Source organism: Gavia stellata, chromosome 6 (assembly GCF_030936135.1).
Source record: "Gavia stellata isolate bGavSte3 chromosome 6, bGavSte3.hap2, whole genome shotgun sequence".
NCBI lineage: Eukaryota > Metazoa > Chordata > Aves > Gaviiformes > Gaviidae > Gavia > Gavia stellata.
Genome location: NC_082599.1, coordinates 43170344 through 43191310, shown reverse-complemented (window position 1 = coordinate 43191310; position 20967 = coordinate 43170344). Strand labels below are relative to the sequence as shown.

The following is a 20967-nucleotide window of genomic DNA, read 5'->3' as shown; positions in this document are numbered from 1 at the left end:
CGTTAAGCTAACAAATCTCAAAAGCACCACAAAGCACACAAAGCAAGTCAGTAATCGCACAGCGCTGGGCGCAAGGTAGGCTTTCAAAAAGACTCCTTTTGTTTGCGAGTGCTGACGAGAAGAGAAATCAGAGGTGAGCTGAGGCAGGACTGCCGCAGACCTGTCAGCTCTTCCCTCCGGGCAGGGCCTCGCTGTCCCGCCTGCTCTCCTGCACCTCGGGAAGCCATCTACCCCTTGCCAAACGCCAGGCAGCCGGCGCTGCCTGACACCACAGCCAAATGGTGCCACACGTGGGTGGTGGGGTCGATGCTCAGCACTGCACCCAGCGCTTCCAGGAGCACCAAGCTGCTTGCCAGGGCAGAAACCCGCAAGTCTTGCACAGCTCCTTTACACTCTGACTTCTCCAATTCCAGCAGCAGCTGCTGAAAATTTCTAATTCTGGCAGAAGTTAGCAGCTGTGGACAATTTCAGTCAAATAAGCAGAACGCTTACCTATTGCCACTGCCAAGTTTGATCCAACAGGATAAATGCCCAACACGTACCATGCGTCACCCTTCTCCCCATCACCCTTCAATAAACTGTGCTCATGGTAATGAATGGCAGTCCATAAGGATGTCTTTCACAACAGTCACCTTGGAAAACCTCAAACCAAGGGAGACTTGGCACCTCTGATGCTGCTGCTGCACCACCAGGCTCTCTGACCCCATGGACAAAGCCAGCTCCCAGCTGCACATCACCCAGGAGCAGGTGGAAGCAGGCACAGAGATGAGGGACCTCAAGGAAGTTGGTTTTCTCATCTCCAGCATAAGAAAAGGAAGAAAACAACCATCTTGAAAGTAACACGATCACGGTTGACCAACTGACACACCATCGATTCAGAATGGTAAGGCTCCTGTTCACATTTTAACAGCAATGCAACTGCAAGCCAAACATAGCATTAAAATATGCAGAACACCAGGTAGCTATAAATAGATTCGTTTTCTTGGGTCGTGATTTCCAGATGAAATAATGTTTTCTTTTAGGCAAAACTGCTCAGTCCTTAAAAACAACAAGAAACTATCTTAAAACAAATTCCCATGCTAAAACTGAGCTTTGACATATGGAGAACGATTGGAGGCAAAGCACATTTCAAATACAAAACTCTCGTTTCTACTGGACAAGGCAATAACAAATACACAGTCATGTAAGCGGCTTATAGTACAAAACCGAAACACATTGAAAACTGCATATTTTGTAGCTGATTCAGAGAAATCAACCATGTCAGCTGTCGGGTACAACTGCCACAAGAAAACATCTTTAATTAACTGAGATAGTATCTCTTTACAGACACGTATCAAAATTAACAGGGAGCACAGAGAAACAATCATGGAAGAAATTTCATAAGCACCTGGCATACTATCATTTTTCCCCAGGCACAGACTGAGCATATGTATTACAGAATTCAAGTCCGCCCCTGGTTTCCTATTGAGAAATAACGTTCAGCTATGGCAAACGCGCCCCACCAACGCTCCAGGAACCTCAGTTCAACATTGGGGAAGACACCACAAATCCAGAAGACATAGTCCCGTAGGCTGCCTTCACCTACGTTGGCTCTTCCAGCCACTGGTGGTATTTTTTTTTTTTTTCGAGAAAGGTGAGTTAGAACTCTGCCTTGCAGCTTTGTATTATTCATTACATAATTGCTATGTTTTATTAGAAATATGATCTATTATAACCTTGAATATGGTAACTTAAATGACATTGAAAATTAGATTATTCTGATTATTAGAGAAGTGAGAAAGGTACTAAACATTTGTAAGGCTGAATAATCAATCAGTGTATCCATCTGAGTGCAATAAAAATCAATCAGGAGCTAGTGCGTTTAAATCTAATTTTTTAAGCATGACATTTTCTTCTAAGTTTCTTTTGTAAATGTCACCCTCTTCTACAACAGTGATTGATTCTATCCCCAGGGACAGTTAACTCCAACTGTTTTATTCATTGCACTGAGATCCTGTAGCCACAGTCTTTTCTAAATATCAAATTAATGACAACAATAATATTTTCATCAAAACGTGAAATTCAGAAATACACATTTGTGGAATCAAACCAGCAAGAAGCACGATAGTAATTTAAATTGATTCAAATACCAGGGGCCTTTTAACTAGCAAGCAGTGTATTTTAACGCAGAAAATGGTGGAATTTTGTGTCCCTCCAGTTCTCTTTTTTCCCCCCATAAAAGAGAAGGCCAAGGATTTGCTTGTTTAAAACATAATTCATTTAGAAATGTTTCAGTAGTGAACAATGAATCACTAGCTATAGGGAGTCCATGAGTAATTACCTATGCCTCCAAAATAACCTTATTAGGCTATTGTAAGTATAGGGGAGACCTTTGATACCTATAGCCTAAGGGCCTCTATTTTTCCATTCATGCACAGGGGATTTATATGGTTATATCCTATTACAAACGACAAAAGCAACACATCTCCCATTTATGTATGAGGATAACTGCGGGGTTAATATATCAAGAACTGAGTTATAAGAACAGGTTTCATTATATGAATGAATGATACAAATGGATGCTCTACAGCTTTATTTAAATGGCCTGAAACTTGATCTGTGGTTTCAAGGATTCCATCAGCCTGAAAATTTTATTTTTGACAAGAAATTTGGCACCTGCTATTGTCACATCCCTGAAATATTAGTAGATGGAATGAGCGAAAAAGGAGTTTCTAGTCCCTTGAAGAAAAACAATACTAACTGAACTCGGACATAGGACCAAAATTGGCAAGCCAATGCAGAACAACACACTGAGAAAAATACTCCTTGAAAACAGCTGAAAGGTATGGTTTTGGTATTCTTTTTTTAAATTTATTTTAAATTATTGTTTTTATTATTTCATTTCACTGTCATTTAAGAGAAAAAAATTTTTTCTCTTTTTGATTTTAAGACATCCAGAAGCAAAAGCAACGGCTATCATACTTTGGATATCTAGAACTCCCAAACCAAGACCCAAAACCACAGCCAGAGGAAAAAAAAAGTGGTTCTAAAGGTGGATTTGGCTTGAATGCTGCAGAAGGCTCCATGAAGTGCTTCGGCAGGAAAAAAAAACCCAAAAGCCCATAAGCTCTTTCCAGGTCTATGAATATACCTCTAACGCCTACCTTTGTATTGACTATAGTATTTCAGGACTGGTTCAAGTCCTGCAGAACATGGCAAACACAATAGCATCTGCCCAAAGAATAAAAATCAGGACTCCACAAATACAAATAAAAACAATCTGCCCGAAAACAGGTCCTAATAACGAATGAGAAATTAAGGGGTTGTAAAAACAGAAAGACAGCAAACAAGCGGAACAAAACTAGAAGAGAAAGTGTTTTGCAGCATGCAGGTGTGGGCAGGCAGGACAGACAGCAAGAGGAGCAGCTGAGGCAGAGCCAGGATGTACAGGGCACAGTATCTATACCAGGGGCTGAACTGAAAGCAGACTCCTTGGTCTCCCTTACCATCTCCCTACATATTGCAATCAAAGTAGGTGGAGAGATGCGATTATACAGTTAATGATAAACTGTTTAAATAGCATTTGCCCTGCGATTTCCATTTTCAAAGTGCTCTAATATCATCAACTAATTGCCAGTGTGAAATAGGATAATCCACATACTCTTAGCAGCTGACGCTTAAAGAGCTACTGAAGGTCGTTAGCATTAACAATTACAGGCAGAATAAATCACTAATATTTCCCACGAAGGCCCACCAACATATCTGCAATGGAAATAGCATAGCCATACCCATTGGCTAAGACAAAATTTACTCACTGATATGTTTCCATCTGTATTTCACATACGTATCACCTCAAGTTACTTAATATAGACAGAAATTCCCATCTGCGAGATGGAGCATCTCCATAGGCAGGTCCCACAATGTCCCTGGGCATCTTGTGCTGCTGGTGAATTCATCTACACATCTGTCATTCCCTCCTTGTTGATGCCCTGCCCTATCTCTCTCAGTATTCTGCATGAAATCAGTCACTTCCTTACTCTAAATGTAAACCCCACGATTTTTATTAAGATCTACCATGCCACCTGCAACAGGTTTGCAGAGTAATAGCATCACCCGCTGGATATTGCCAGTCATCCCTTTCCCTGCTCAGCGCAGGAATGGGAAGGACCTTTGGGAATCATTCACCCCATTCGGGGAGATTTCCCAAACTCACAGAGCTTCTGCGGGTAACCCACTGTGAAGTGCCAGCCTACGGCAGAATCCCCATGAAACTAAAATCCTCAGGGAAACGAAGTATTGTGCTTACTGTCTACTGCTTTGGCTGCCAAAATCCCAGTGGATTTTCTAGTAACTTCTGTGGCATTCTAGATAAAATTCTGCATACAGCTGCTTAAACTTAAATACTCCCGGGAGCAGGAGGACGGCTTTTCTGGAATTGCAGTGTCTTAACACATTAGCTAAAAACATACAAGACCACAAACATAATGTGATATTCTTTCTGCTCCTTACAGCTGAAGTGACCAAGTGCATATACAGCAGTTGAAAAACACTTCTAAACACTCAGCCTGAAATTAAATTCTATTAAGCTATAGTGCACTTGTTTTACCATAGGCTGGGTAAAGAAAAAATCCCTGAATTTCAAACTCTGAACTTTCAGTCAGAAATCACTAAGAGGCCATTAAATCTGTCTCATCCAATTCCAGTTGTTCAAGTGCCCTTTCAAGCTACCTTCTCAAAGCAACTGCCCTTTTGAGCTACAATCGTGAAGCCTGGTACACTAACTCTTTATGGATAACCGATTACAGGTAAAAATATCCCGAACCTGACCTTTCTCCCCAGGGTCACCAAAAGGTAAATCAGTCTACTCATCTACAGATATTACATTAATTTCTCTCAGGAGACGGTCATGGTAGTATGATGCCTCACAACGGGGAGAAGCTGGGATTATCCAAAGTCATCAATTCAATTTGTTGGGCATTACCCAGGACCGCTGATAGCCAGGGACGCGCACGGCTGTAAACTAAGACCAGACACTGCACTCTATTCCTGCCTGCTGCCTGGCCTGACTGTAGTACTTCGTACACTTCAACCTGCTGCGGCTATTTTATTTCTCATCCTAACACGCAGAGAGGAAAAGAACATGACTTGCTTTTTACTTAACTGGAAAGCTACCTACCATGACAAATTGCAACCTCGTTCCTGACAATGCCATTAACAGACTCCTTCAACAAAACAACTCTCCATAATAAGCACATTCATTCAATGTAATGAATGACTCTCAGCTATGGGACAAATTCTGATTACGTATGATAAAACTGACTTTATGGGACAGCAAATGGAAAGGCTACAAAAAAAAAGGAGGTGAGCTGGAAGACCCCTTCCCTTTGCTCACACATGGCCGCTCAGTACCCAGGGCAACGGCTCCCCAGAAGGAAGAGCACAAGTTCAGGAGCAATACCAAGATGGCATGCCACGTGCATTTCTCCCTTTTATTATGGCTGGTTTCATGCAGTGAATGCAGTTTGGCTTTCCCCAAACAGGGTTCAATCCTATGTTATTTACCAGAATTAAAAATAACAGCCCCAACTTATCACCACTGCTGGTTTTGTCTTGCAGTGGTGCTACTCCACCAATCGCAGGAGAGTCCTATTAGTGTAAAACTACAGTAGCATAGTGGGAGATCAGATCTAATATCTGTATCTGCAGATGGGTAACACAGCATTCATACCTAAGTTCCATTTCTTTGTTTTGCCCCCAAGGCTAAATTTCACATTTGTACCTCCTGGTGCCTTGTGCAATTGTGTAAAGGTGCATCTAGCGAGAGAGCTGCCAACTGACAACCCATCTGAAGAGGCTTGCATGCATGGTGTACTTCATCAAGCACAAAGAACACATTGCCTCCTGCAACCGTAAATTGAGCTCATGAAGGCGGAGGAACAGTTGTTCCTGGTGCATTTTAAGAAAGGGAGCCGTAGTCTTGAATCGCAGTGTTAGCCTGCGTTACAGCCTCGGCAGCTTGCAGCCCTGGCCTCCCACTACGCCAGGGATAATAAAAGCAAAGAAATAGCTCAGCTACTATTTACCTATTCCTCTGAAGCTAACGTGGAAAACATACCATTATGAACTTCCTTCCTAAGGACAAAGGCTTGTTGATACTCCTATTACTAAAAAGAAAAAAAAAAAAATTAAGATCAGGAGGTTATTTCCAGCTCTCAAGGTGCCAGGGCTGGCCCCCGAAGAAGAGGGAAGGGGGGACACAGAGTGTGTGGCTCCACAGCCGCGCTCAACCTCCCCGCCTGCGCTCCCCTCCCGGCCGACTGGAGCTGCCGCCAAACGACCTGCTCCGCCAGGAGAGGCAGCCCGGGAGCAAGAGAAGAGAAGAACTGCATTACTTAACCAGGTGGACCTAAAAGTGCCAGAAGATCAGCCAAAAAATTTACTGTTTAAGCCTCGCATCGATGTGCGGTCCAACGCAGCTGGTGGGCATGCACCTGCACCTGCCGGCAGGCTTGGTCTGCAACTGGGTCAGATGTTTTAATTAACAGTGCCTGTCATTAAAACTTTTGCCATAATACGAAAAGAAAGGTTTCATCAAACGGTAAAATAACATGCTCAAACAATACTATTGCATCTCACTGCATTTTAGGGTGTTGTTTACTTCCTCTCCCTTCCCAAAAGCTGAGCAATCAGAATAAACAATCTGCAAATTTGTTGTTGGGGTGGGGTACTTTTTTCTTTGTTCTTTAAGATTACATCGTCTCTTTTTCACAAACTGTAACCTAAGGAGAAAGAAAGGAATGAGGTCAGGGGACTTCTTTTTCTTTCCATCCACAGGATTTTGGGAAGGTGAAGCCGAGCCAGCCAGCAGGCTCCAGGAGCACTGGGGCTGGCAACGTCACCAGATTCCTGTAAAAGTCCCGCTGAAGCTGGCTGCTGGCACAGACAGACAAGTTTATTCACACTTTCAGCTTTAGCGTCTCACTGCCCACCCCGAAACACTGCACCAGTGAGCTAAGGCACTTGAAATGCCTCTTCCTCCAAGGTTTTTCTTTGGGCAGGACATCCCTTTCCACCCATGCACAGCGTAACTCGGTGCTGAGCCCCAGCGGGGCTTAACCTGCAGCAGCCGAAGCCCCAGCTTGCGCCCAGGATCTCTGCGCCTGGGACAGCAGCAGGCTTTAACGTGACTCTTCAAAGCAAAAAGTGCCTGGGAGACAAAGGCTGTTGCTTGTGTGTTTAATAAATACTGCTCCATCCATAATTCACATGCAGAAATACTGCTTTTCATCTATTAATGCAGGCTTTCCGGACAGCTGTACTCCTGCTTTATGTAGCGGCAGAAGCATCATGGCATTACGGGGTCGAATTCCCTTAACACACCTGCAGCAACCTCAGCTGTTTCAGCACTCACGTTATGACATGAATCACTCCACAAGCCTGCACCTAATTATCAGACTGTCTATTTTGATATATTTTATCTTTTATGTACAATGCCAAAGAAGTTCTTTAAAATATGTTCCAACAACTCTTTCATTTAAAAAAAAAAAAAAAGCTTTCTTGTCTGGGACTTAACTTCTGAAATAGCAGGAGTAAGCGGACCAGATTATTTAAAAAAGGTGTGCTAGTAACTACAGGACCGGCTTAAGGAGCTTAATCCTGCCAGACAGGGTCAAGCAGCATCAAATTCTGATTTCTCCATAAGATCTTTTAAATACCCCCAGTAAAGCCAGCACATAACCTTTTTACATTAAGCGGTTTCACAGTACAACAGACCAGCCTGATGTAGTGATCACACAAGGAGCAAAGCAGACAGACACTTGTTTCCAGGAAACAGCAAGCCACAAAAAAAAAGCAGCCTTTTTATTGTTGATTTGAAACCAAAGTGATTACTGAGGCCTCTGCAACTTCCAGCGCAAGACTTACTGCACACAAGGGAGTTCATTTTGAGAAGGCAAACAGGCAGCAGGTCATCACAGAGTTAACTCAATAAAATAATAATTTCTACTTGGATAAACTGACCTAGTTTTCCCAGACTTCTCTACGAAAACAAAGGATGCAACTTGGACACGAAATGACGTCTGAAAGGGAAGCCAAGGGCTGGGCAAGGAGTCTGAATTCAATACACAACTGGTCCTTAACTAAATGAGGGTGGTAGTCCCCAGCTGACGTTACAAATGACTACCCAGCATGGGATTAAGTGGCATTACTAGTGGTTTCTACTCCCATCTTATCTCATTGATGCCGATGATAAATCTTTCATGCCCTTCAACAACGTGGGATTGGGCTCTGAACTCGTCACACACAGGTTCCTTCCAGCTAGGATGGTCTTCTCCAAGACTGTGGCAAGTGCCTGATGCAAGACATGCTTACAGAAGGCTTTTTATGAGGTCCTCAGGATATTGTTCCTGGGCTACAACCCCCATAGGAAGCACTGGCTGAAAACTCAGACTTCCAGAAGCAGAGCTTTATTCAGTTCTGGAAAGAGCCGACGAACATCTACCTCCCCAGCCAGCTGCAGGACTGCCCCAGAGCCCCAGGCCGCACGGCAGGCATGGCGCAGGCAAGGCCTAGGGCGCACAGCGTGGAGGACAGGAACAATAAGGATCCTTCCCGGCCCCCCTCTTAACTCATCCCAAGATTTTGCAAACCTGAACGCAACATGATGCTGACAACTCTGCATTTTGGGATTCAACCCAATGTTACTTTTCAGCGAAGCTCTGTTGTGCTGGAACACCTCCAACCAGCTCAAGTTAAACAATTTGCCCAGAGAAAATGTTCAATGAAGGGGAAACATAAAAGTATGCACAGAAAGAGGCCTGACTCCCCCTCTTCTCTAATCCATCACACAGCATTACAGATTAAATACTCATTAAAAATATATAAAATAAACTGTTAAGACAGCGTATCTAGTGATTCCTCTTAATTGCCTTATTCTTCCCACACCCTGGTTTCTAGGCAATTTTTAAATGCTCCTCCTCCATTACTGCAAGGCCCATTTACCAGAAGGTTATCTCCCCACCTTGTTCCCCCAGGCAAGAAAGATGACCCCAAAAATCATGGGGCTTAATACTGCACACCCTATGGGAGGCAGCTGATGTGACCGTATGGTTTTATATACGTTCATACCTTGCCATGCTTAAATTCTAGTAGGAAAAATGTTCCTAATAAACATGTGAAATAGCTGTAACTGACTTAGAGAACAACAGAAAAAGTTGCCAAGAAAAGGCTTTGACTCTCTCTTTAGGACAAGCAGGATTTAAGCATTCTGCAGAATTAAAGGAATAAAATATTTCTGCTTATTCTCTTCTCTCCCTGTGTACTTTTCACTTTGTTATGGGAGAGGGTTAAACATAATGGGGTTTCTTTTCCTCAGTAACTACTATCCTCTTATTTGTTCTCTTTTTTTGTTATTTGCACTCCTTTTCAATTTAGAATTATTTTCTGGGTGTTCCGATTTAGTAGCCGTGTCCACCTGAAGAGGCATCCAAAGAGGGGAAAAAAAAAAAAGTATGCATTAAGGTTCTCTTCCAAATTACAGAAAGGGGCAAATCGAGCACCCTTCTTGTAGAAAAATGCTGTCAAAAGGCTCTTATGAACTAACAGTTCTCCACATCACTTGTTACAGGGGTCTGGACTGTACGGGTTTGATCCCTGAGCTCCTCAATGGGATAACCAGACGACGTGGCACTGTACGAAATGGACTATGAGACCAAACACACACTGAGCTCTGGACTTCCACACCCATCTTCATGAGACATCTTATTTGAAACACAAGAGCCCCAGGTTGCTCCCTGCCCAACAGGAGCAGACCAATATTGTCAGAGAGCACCTCAAGCTTCACTAAATCTAATACTCCATCTTCCAATATCAGTGATTCTTCTGTATCAGAAAAAACCCACCTTGATGAAATTTCAGAAGTGACCCTTTTTTTGAGTGGCTCTTCCCCACTGTCTCTCTACTAGAATCAAAACAAACCATGTCACAGGTCACTATGCGCTATGACAAGAAAAAGAGGGAAGAAAGTCCTTGTATGTAAAGAGCAGCTCACACAGCTACGGTGCCATCAGGGATGCTGAACATGCAAGGTGCAGCAGCTCATCATTTAAGGATGTCCATTTACTGTTGATTTGCCTTCCTGGGCTGATGCCTCCTCTACTGATGCCTCTAGGTTACAAAATGGCTAAAATCTGTGCAATGCCAATTTCAGTCTTCTTGAGATACAGAAAAACTCTCATGTATTAGCCAAAATAAACACCTTATACTTAATTTTTAAAATTATGAAAAAAAAATTTCAATCTTTGCCACTGGGACATCCTCTAAAAGTACACAACGTATGAAAGCAAGTAAAAGCACTGCGCTTCGTAAGAGCACATGTAACTTGTAGATTCTCTGAAATGTAATACTACTCCCCATAAACTCCTGTAAGTCCTGGCAATTTCCACTTTTTCCACCTCTCTTACATTGTGTTACTATTTCCATAATGCCAACTGCAATCAGCTAGCTGGGAGTTAAAATAAAAACAAAGAAACCAGAACTTTTTTTCAGGAGAGGTGGGAAGAAGCAAAGGATTTGCAGCAGCACCCATTGCACCAGGGATGACTGACAGCGGGAAATCTGCTAATGATGGAAATAGGAGGAGACAGAGCAGGTGAAAACCGTGCCTCTGGATCGGCCGGTGAGTCAAGGAATGATGACCTCTTCCGCTCCTTCAACCATGTGGTGATCTCTTCACCAAAACTATCTGTTGCTGCCAAGGGAATAAAGCACGTCTCTGTGCCAGAGAGGCAGTAACCTGGCACCCCTGAGCCATTTGATGAATTGCACGTGTGCCCGCTGCTAAAGGAGAGAGTGCAGTGACACCTGCAGCGTTTTTACAAAGCTTTCCCTTATCTTCCAGTATCATTCCATTTAGCGTTTCTGTTTGTGATATTTTAATCCACCCTCACTGCTACTTTTTCCTATTTAATTTAATGCTTTCTCTTCAGGCTCTCACGCTTTATGGTAAGAGTTACCCAAGTTTAAATACACTGAGTTCTGCCTCCAAGAAAACACTGACGGTGGAGTATCGACCTACTTAACATGGGAAAAAACAATCCCAAATGCAAATGCATGACGCTATCTGCCAGTAATTCTTCTTCTCACAACTTTAAAGATGAAAAATGTTTAAAAATATAATGCACTGAAAATGATACAAATGTAATACGCTTTGTTAGTCTGTCATTTTAAATGGTTTGTAAAGTCTTCCCTCAGAGGATTGGACTTAAATCATTCATTAACTTGAAGCTGATTGCTTTGTCCTGGAAAGGGGGAAGAACATGGATTTCTCAGATGTAACCCAATTTCCTAACAGAAACAAAAACAACCTGATGAAATTCAGTTACCAAAACCATCTATCATACCCCAAGCAGAAGCGTAACTAAATTAATTACAGAATGAGCTCTGTTAGCAAAATCTAACTTTATGGGGAGTTTTAAAATGAACATTTCACTTGCTTAAAAGTTTAAAGAAAGAAAGAAAGAAAGAAAGAAAAGTAGGTCAGCGTGTTTCCCCAGCATGTCTTTCTGACTCCATTAAAACTGTCTGTCAGATGACTAACCATGCCTGTAATCCAACTAAAAGCATGTTTGCTTTCTGTTGCACTTTTTGCCAGGGGAAAGGAAGAATTCCACTTAGCTTTAACTCTGAAATTCAGGTAAATGCCTCCAGAAGTCAGATAATTTCCTCACATTTACTTAACAAATCCATTTATAGCGACAATAAGCAACTGGTTATGGATGCACGGCACTGAGAAACAATCCCACAGCTGATTAATGCCTATCAGCCGCAGGCACTGCCTGTAGAGCTTTAAGCTACAACTTGTTAAAGTCGGTTTTCAGAGCTGTTGTCTGATTGACAGACTTTTCATAAGACCTAGATTTAAAAATTTAAGAGCTTTCAGAAACATGCAAGCATGGGAACAAGTACTGGAGTAAGGTGAGATGGGGCAAAACCGTTTCTGTTCACTTTGGGTCAAAGGAAATGAAAAATCCCAATGCCCTACGATCTTTCTTTTTCCTTTCGTTAGTATTAACAGCAGAGTGTTATTTAAGTTAGGATAGAAAGTGTGTTATTTCTACTGCTTGTATGCCATCTAACTTTAAAAAATCCTGTACACTTTCCATGCAAGAGCTGAAGAACTGGAGATTAACTGTTCCAATGTATTTTAAATTGAGCATGTGATACCAAGTCAAACTAAAAACAAATCGAGGCTATTTTTAGAGCACAGTCCTAGGGCCAGCATCCCAGCAGGAGGAGTTGCAATGTGTCAGCCCGCTTATCGCAGGCACGGCAATGGAAAACTCCCTCTGCTATAACAATTCATACAGTGGATGAAAGCAAGCTGTAAGAGCCTGACAGCAGCAGAGGGAAATCCACGGCCTCATCTACTTATGTAGAGATCTTCCTAAACCGTCTTTGAGAGCTTACTGGTTTCCGAGCGCCTGCTTTATGTCTTCCACATCATCCGCACAGGAGTTGCTCTCCACGGAGAGGCCAGCATGAGCTTCGTTTTTTTGCCTTTTGCGGAGGCACCTATGCTATGCAAGACCATCTCCAGTAAAGTGATCATCAGGATAACGAAGACGTAAGTTTGCAGATATAAACCATCAGGAAAACGTACGCATTCTCACATATGTTTCTTCCAAGGGGAAGGACCAAATACGTGTCTCCTCTGATAGCGAGTCCTTCAGGCACAGTTGGGTTGCTGCAGTTCAAACTTCCCAGAACTCTTGGGAACAATTTACTGCATTTCTCATGAACCTTGGCTACTGTAGATAACATTTTCAGGTTGGCCTGACAACCAAATAAGCCATGTTTAGCTTCAAGGCTCAGGACACTGGCAATTTGCTCGTTCCCAGACTGATATTTATCTCATCGACATTTCTCCATCCTTCAGATTCAACATCCCAAAATAAAAAAAAACTTTCAAAGGGAGAAAAAAGATAGCAGAGAAACTACAAGGTGCCAGTATAGAAAGCACAACCCACATGGTGCAACGGCAATTAGGAGAAAGAGATGCCTCAAAGATGCCCCATGCCCCCAAACAAGAAAATGATCCGAATGAGGAATACGAAGCAGTGAACTGAGTGCATAAAGGAAGAATGGAAGCTCTGAAACAAAGCTTTTGAGGTCACGGGATTGTGGTCTCAGCAGTTATGTCTGCGTGACCAAGCAAGCGTGGCCTCATCCCTGTGCTTCAGAGTGCATGGACCAGGCAGGGACAGGCTACCTCCAGATTTCCCATCTGCTCTTACAGCAGCATTGCCCAGCACAGCACAAGGCAGAAAAGATAACCCAAGGGTTTTGCCTGCTGTGAAAGCAGTTGGGATGCTAAACTCAAGAAGAGGCAAAGGCTACCTGCAATGGCAACACCAGTGCATGGAGCCAGTGTCTTTATATGTACGATCTGGAATAATGCTGTAACTCCCCCATGCATGCCCCAAAACCAAAGCAAGGGACAAGAAATAACAGAAAAAGGCCACAGAAACAATCAGATCTATGTTAAGAAGCAGCTTTGTAAGAGACATCTGCCCAAAACACTTTTTGCTGGGAAACTCATTGAAGAAAGCATGTGATGATCCTTAAAAGAACCCCAAAGGTATGAAATGAAAAAATGGGAAATTCCGCATGTGTCAGTGCCACTAACTGTCTTCATGGAAGAGCTGGACCTCCGGAAGAGGTGGCATGTGGCTGGTCTGCCATGGAAACCTGAGCTGCTAGCATCAACAGACAGGTATTAGCCACTCCACGGCCTCTGATAAAACGTGCTCCCTTAAAATAAGAAAGGGTTCAATCAAGTCTGGGGACTTCGCTAGAGCCACTGATCAGTAACACGTACTCCTCTGGAGTGTGCTGCAGGTATAAGCAGAAATTAGACTATGCGCGTTACACTTTTCATTGGCTCTAGTTATCTCCGAGTTTCACCTATAACGAAAGAAACGTTAGTCATACAAGGGCTCTGTGCCATTCAGCTGAATTTCTTCCACAGGAAGAAAGAGGCGCTCAGAAAGTCCACTAATACCTAATCGACACTTTTTCCTGTCTTAAAGCACATCTCTTTCAGAGCATGATCAGGTACCACAGTACAAATTATTAGCATAGTAACTTTAGAAGTGTCACAACTTTAATAAAATACCTTGTTAAGCAAAACGTAAGAAAGGCATACATTTACAGTCGCCGAGGACTAGGATTGATGAATGCAGACAAAGGCTGCAGAGAGCACACGAGCCCTGGTAACTTCTGCCAGGATCCGTGTTGTCATAGAGACAGCAGAGAGCGATGAAAAGTTCACCACGGTAGCTATACCTTAGTGAATAAGTCTTAATGTAACTTCCAGCTGAGGACATGTAATCAATCTCTGTATGAGCTTATTGAAGGAATTCCCTTTATGCTTACTCAGTCCTCAAGAGCCCAAAATAAGGGAAAAGGTTTTAAAATATATATATATATATTTTACTACTTTTAAAGACAAGCCAAGGCCTAGTGCTTCTTTTAGATTGGGGGGTGGGTGGGATATAACTTTCTTTTGAAAAAGAAATTATGTGAAACATGAATAACTTGACAAAGATGTTCTATTGGGAAAAAAAAAAAAAAGCATGGAAAGAGGAATTCTAGGGCAGCCTGGCAAGACTGGCCATGTGCAATGGTGTCTCCCCCCTTCCCCAGACACTTCCCCCACGGAGGTGGCCGCAGCCCTGGCAACTCACTGCTGGTCTTCTCCCTTCAGGTTCAATCACCTCATTCCCTTTTATGTTGCAAAACACACGACTTCCCCTGCTCTCTCTTCCCTCTCCATGCCTTTCTCCCGGCACCTCCCTCCCCAGTGGCATTCAACCCCTGGTTTATCTTCCCGTGGGGCAGCAGCACCTCCTGACCCTCCCTGGGTCCCTGCTCTGGGACCACTCTATCCCACCACTTGGGAGGTACGGGATGCTGGAGCCGACAACAAGCAGTGCCAGGAGTTGTTTATTGGCCGGGGTCTTCAATTCTTAGCTTACACAATTATGGGTTTTCTACGCAAGAAACAGGAAAAAAAAAAAATTTGCAGCACTAGCGTGTTACGGTTTAAAGTTACAGCTATTTGCGTAACGCCTGAAAGGCAATAAACAGAAGAAAAAGAGAACCTTAGGATGCTATTCATACTTTTCCCTAACATTTTAGGATATAAAGATCAGACTAATTACCAAATAGTCTTGAGTTGAGCAGGGTTCACTAATCATGCTCTGCTTGAGGAATTAGGAGAGAATTTACTTAGCCGCATCATGGAAGGTGCCAATAAATTGTTCAGCTGGAGAGTTAACATAATAAAAAAAATCATTTTTTATGTTATTTTCTTTAGCAGCTTATTAATTGCTGCCTGAAATACTTTTCTGAAACACAACGAGCTGCAAATGAATTCATGGACTATTAATCTGCTGTACATGGCACTGGAGGGAAAGCTCATTAGGTGAGTTGATGCAATTACTGCTATTACATAACCATCTTCACAGAACATAGAGTAAATTATGAATAATAACATTCAATCTAAGTTGCTCCTTTAAACATTAAAGCTGGCTAGTGAAAGCTATGCAAAATCAGGAGGAAACACAGAAAAGGCAGACCCCAAAAGGAGAAAAGAAAAAGAGATCTGCTTCTTTGAAGACACCAAACCAATGCAAAAAGCAAGAGAGGTTTGTTTAACCATGGGAAACAATGAGCAACAAGTAGAACCCAGTTGTCTACAAGAGAATTTTAATTGTATATAAACAATTTTCAACCACCCAGCATAACAAAGTGTGCGTTATCTCTGGCAGAGGACAGACACACTAGAGCACTGTGGTTTTTGTAGCGGGAAGAACCTTCACATCAGCTTTGCTCTCATCTTAAAAAAACTCCCTATCAGTGATATTGAGCATTTGGCATTAACTTTTAAAAGTTCCCAATTCCTCAGCCTGAAAAAATAAATACAAGCATTCCTATCTGATCAGCAACTGAAAAAAACACCAATCCAACCTTAATGAACAAAATGAAAAAACTGATCTGTATGGCTTGGGCACGGTTTCCCCACTATCTACATCCCCAAATTCTTAATTTCAGTAGTATTTTCACACTTTACATCTTTCACCTTCAAAGCACTTACGATACAAGGTCTCCCAGCCCCTGTAAAAAGACCCATCATTTTCACTTCTCAAGATAGGAAAGCTAGTCTAATCAGCTTGTAGTGTTTAGAGAGAAGAATTAGTCCCAAAACAGAATTCAGAGTTTTGTGATTTCCACTCTGATATTTAGCTCGTGCCTCTCGAGAAAGCAAGGCGAGTCAACAGGTAAGGCAACTACGCTAGAATTTTTGAAAAAGCCCCCAGCCACTGTGTGGTATTTAGGCATCTAGTTAAAAATCTAGCCTGTAGCAAAGCAGAAACCATTCTTAAATCCAGGGCTTTCTGACGGCTAAAAAGAAAAAAAAATAGTTCAGTTCTGAGTAAAAGCATCTAAACAAAGATTTCATGCATTCTAATTAATTCACTTTAAAATTACATCCGTGGAACCTGCATGAACTTCTCAAACGCAGCTATGGAGACTAGCCCTCCACTTAGCCACTCACTGGAGATGGAATCACACTTCACTAAGGAGTCTGAAAGAAAATGAATCAGAAATATAAAGTCAAAAATAACAAACATGACAGTTGTTCAAGTTGATGTTTCCTGGTTGCCAATTTAAACCAGAATTAAAATAAGTAAATCAATTCATTCTATTGTTCAGTAGCAGATGTAATCATATGTTCTGAGAAGCATTAAATATTACAAGACTTTGAAGTCTGTGACAAAGAGTAACAGACATTTCTGTGCAATTTTGAAAAAAAACAAATACAGAGCACAAAAACTGGATTCTCTTCACTTCATGGTAATTCCCCTGCATTCCCTTCCCTTCAGAGAGGTTAATTGTAAGCAGATTTACAAATCCGAACATTGCTTCACTGCACTGAAGCAATCTGGAACAATAATTCTGTGCCTTTATAAACATAATTTTGCTCCATTAGAGCTCACTGCAGATGAGGTTTATGCCAGTACGGAGGGCTTCTCTGCATCACAACCCGGTACGTGGGCTGGGTGCATGTCTGAGGGGGACCCCAAAGATCATCAAGCACAGTGACAGTCCTTGCAGCCTGCAGATTTTATAAAACAGGATGGAAGTGGAAGAGCTGCTGGGCTAAGTTGAGCAGTTGTGGCAGAAGGAAGCTCCATTTTCTTCCCCCTTGAACCCTGCAATAAATCCAGTTTAGGTTTTCTGTAAGGGCAGGCTTCACCTTACAAAGTGTACGTTCCAGCATCCTGCTTGAAAGAGTCCATTATTGTTCGAGAGTTTTGCCCAGCTTCCCGCGTGCTCCTTTAATTGTGGGAGGCAGCACCGTACGTGTGACCCCTCGCCAGCTCGGAGGACCGAGGCCCGTGCATCCAGGCAACATTGTGCTTCTTGCTGACACCTGGGGTCAGGCCAAGGATGGTGCTTCAACATCAGCTTAGAGATCACGTAATAGAAGGGCAAAGGTTAGTTTCCTAAGGCTCTCCATCACATAATGAGCCACTGTCAGCCTTAGGAGCCTTCTCACTTCAGCAACAGCAAAAAAAAAAAAAAAAAAAGAATCTCTACATGATAATTAAAAAAATTAAGAGGCTGGAAGGGTAAGAAGGATAGAAATGGTTTGGAGTGGGGATCAGAGCCTCAGCTGCACCTACACACTCCTGAGCACCCATGCATTAACTGACATGGGACATCCATACAATAAACCCAAAACCTGATGCAGCGCTGGTGTTGGAGCTGGCTCCAGGCTGCTACACTGAGAGCTGCAGCTCAGGTTGCAGGGACACAAGCTCAGGAGTTTCTGAAGGAGGGGGATCTGATGACAGACAGCAGGGCTTTATTTCAAGCTGTGTTTTGCCCTGTTGTAGGTTGATAAGACAGTCATCACTAAGTTGTTTCCCCTCACACCCTTTGTCTTGTCTATTTGAAGCACAAACTTTTTGCAACAGCAATGGCACAATGAAAGACAGTCCCTACACTAGTGGGATCCAGTTTCAACAGGTCCTGCAGATATCATCACAAGGCAAATAACTCCAACTCCTGCCCTGGAGGCAGTCTTGTTATTGACCTCTCTTGATCAGATCTGGGGACTAACATGGGGTTGAAGATAACTTTTTTCCCCTACTAGAACAAAACAACCTATAAAGAAATGCAAATTTGGTGCATTCCTTCGTCATCTCACTTCATTCTCTAAAACACGATAAAAGCATAGAAGAAATGCTCAGTACCTCTTCTCTTCCAAAATACTATACCTCCATTCTTAAAACCTTACTTTATCACCCTGACTGGGCAGCCAGTTCTCATCTCTGATGTTTGTGTGCAACTGCTCCTTAAGCTCAAAAGGAGTCGCATATGCAAGTACTTTTGCATGCCCTTTAAAGGCAGAACAAATAAACACAAGACTGTAGTGTTTAACCACAGATTATTCTGTGTACTGAAATTCTGCATTTACTCCTCTTTAGCTCCTGGCAACAGACCTTGGGGTTCCTGTTTGCAGCTGCCCAGCACGATTACTTTCCCCATTTGGGACTGCTTTGAGCATTGTAGGCTTGTTTCCCTATGAGAATTCTCTGATACTTTTTTCTGTCCTTTGTTCATGGCTTTCACGTTACAAGGTAACAGAACTGTAAGAAGACAGAAAAACAAAATGTGAATAAGGTACTGAGGGAAAAGGAAAAACCTCTATCTGCCAAGAAAAAGCCCACTGACAAATGTGCCTTTGTTTACATAAACTGGTAAAGAAATTTCCAGTTGAAGTTAAAGTTGAAACCTGGAGACGTGTATGAAAGAAGGTCAGATAAGAAAATAGTTTTTCAAATCTCTGAAGAGATGAAAAGCTCCTGCTTATGAAGGGGTAGCATGGAATCACTTCAGACTTCGTTCTTAAACCCGGAAGACAAGACACACTGCATTCAAACTGATGACATTTAAAATAATTTCTCTATTCCTTTGCAAATGCCTTCTACAGAAATGCAGCCAGAGGACATCCCTCACTTCTCCCCAGTATCCTCTGTTCCCCCTCCAATCTGCTATCCCCCCCTTTCAGTGCCTGTAGTGATTTGAGATAAAGGCAACTGCCAAAGGGCAATTTCACTCAGTTCACCCAAGGAAATAGGCAGAGCAAAATCTTAATTCTTGCTGGCAAAGCTCAAGCTACCCTATGGGAGGAAACAAACCATCAACTAAAAGGCAGTAAGTCTTTACACTTTACCCTAAGTAACTTTGGTTAACACGTTAGAAATACTGCTGATATTTCCAAAACTTACTCTGATGTGACGTTACAGCATTTAATAAGATTACTACTCACGTCAGCAATAAAGTCGTTAAGAATTTAAGACCAACAAGCCCTCAGGTGAGAAAAGTGTTTTGCCTTCTCTTCCAAACTACATCATACTGGTTTTATCAAAGAAAAAAGCTTCATGTGCACAGATATATAGGCAGTCAAATACCTATCAATAAAATCATCCTCATTCAATCTTACATCTGTGCATCTTTGTATTTAGCCTTTACTCCCATCATGCTCTCCACTCCAGTAAATCTAAATATATGTATAGATAAGTGCACTTCAGGCACACAAGAAAACTTGAAAACCCAACAAGGACAGTGAAATCATGGAAATCCTAAGACCTCCTAGCTCCCACAGTTGCTTGAAACTTGACATCAGCCCTTTTCAATAGCCACAATTTCAGATTTCCATGAAAAGAAGTTGGAAACACTGCAAAGTGGTCCTGAAGATGTATCTGGTTCTTTCTCTGCTCCTCAGCACTTTTCCTCCAAGAGGAGAGAAAGGAGAGGGTGGGGGAGGAAAAAAAAATGCCGTCAGGAGGGACCAGTGTGACTTTCGGACCTCTTCGGCTCCTGCCCAAGTATGGAGAAGGGAACTACTGAAAAGTCCCATGCAATTCAGGAAGAAGAAATGCAGAGGATGAAAAATGATTTAAGTCAAAGTTCAGTCATAAATGTCTCATTGGTGTTAATTTTTTTTCCGCTGGTCTTAAAGTCTCTCTGAGGAACTCCTGTAGGTGAATTAAAGTAAAGAAGGGGCATTGGGCAATTTTTTTCCCCTCTCTTATGCACACACTGCAAATTTCTGTGGTGTTTATTATTGGAATTGACCTACTGAAACTGGGAACATCACTGACAGAGGTAAAAACCCTCAACAATCAAACAAATCACTACACCAAAGACTTTTTTGTTACTGCAATCACTCCAATAAAAAATGAGAATGTTTCAGAAGCATTACCCTTCACAGATTTGAGAATGACTTTTTTAGCTATATTTTTATGCTTGACAGGGATACCAATAAACTGAAAAAAAGAGAAAAATCACAGATTTTTGTCCATACTCTTTAAAACATTAATTTAAAAGGCAAACCAGAGATTTCTATAGAAGAAGGGAGAGGAAAGTCCTTTGGGTTTTTTGTGCACTTGGCAGCGTTTGTACATAGTCAGGTTTACTGGCTTTGCGGGTTTAGAAGAGAATTTGCCAGCTTGTTTCACCTTTTGGAGAGGCTCCAACCAGTAAGAACAGAAGACTCAAGGCCGTTGTACCATCAGTTCTGTAAATGGCACAAACTGGTGCTACTGCTAAAAGAAGGACCTCTGGCACAAGCACCTGCACTGGTGCGAGGGAGAAGGTGCAAGGCTGAAGAAGGCTGCTGCCTGCTGCATGAGAGCCAGAGGAGAGCCCTTGTGAAACGATATCCTGGGTTGACACCAAGCCCAGCAAAGCCATGAGCCAGTCTGCAGGGCAGAAGGACTGCAACCAAGTTTAAGAAGCCAGCGCTGTTCCTCTTATGCCCTTGCCCCAAGAAGCCATTTCTAGAGCAGATGTGAGATAATCCAATGTTAAAGCAAGTAGCTGTGGGTTTGTTCTTTTAGAAAACCTGGTGAA

The 20967-nt window shown here is 42.4% G+C and overlaps 1 protein-coding gene across 4 annotated transcripts in view; it reads right to left on the bottom strand.

The window, feature by feature from the left end:
* The window catches only part of RARB (retinoic acid receptor beta), a 197233-nt gene that overhangs the window by 25476 nt on the left and 150790 nt on the right, over window positions 1-20967 (bottom strand). The window lies entirely within an intron of this gene.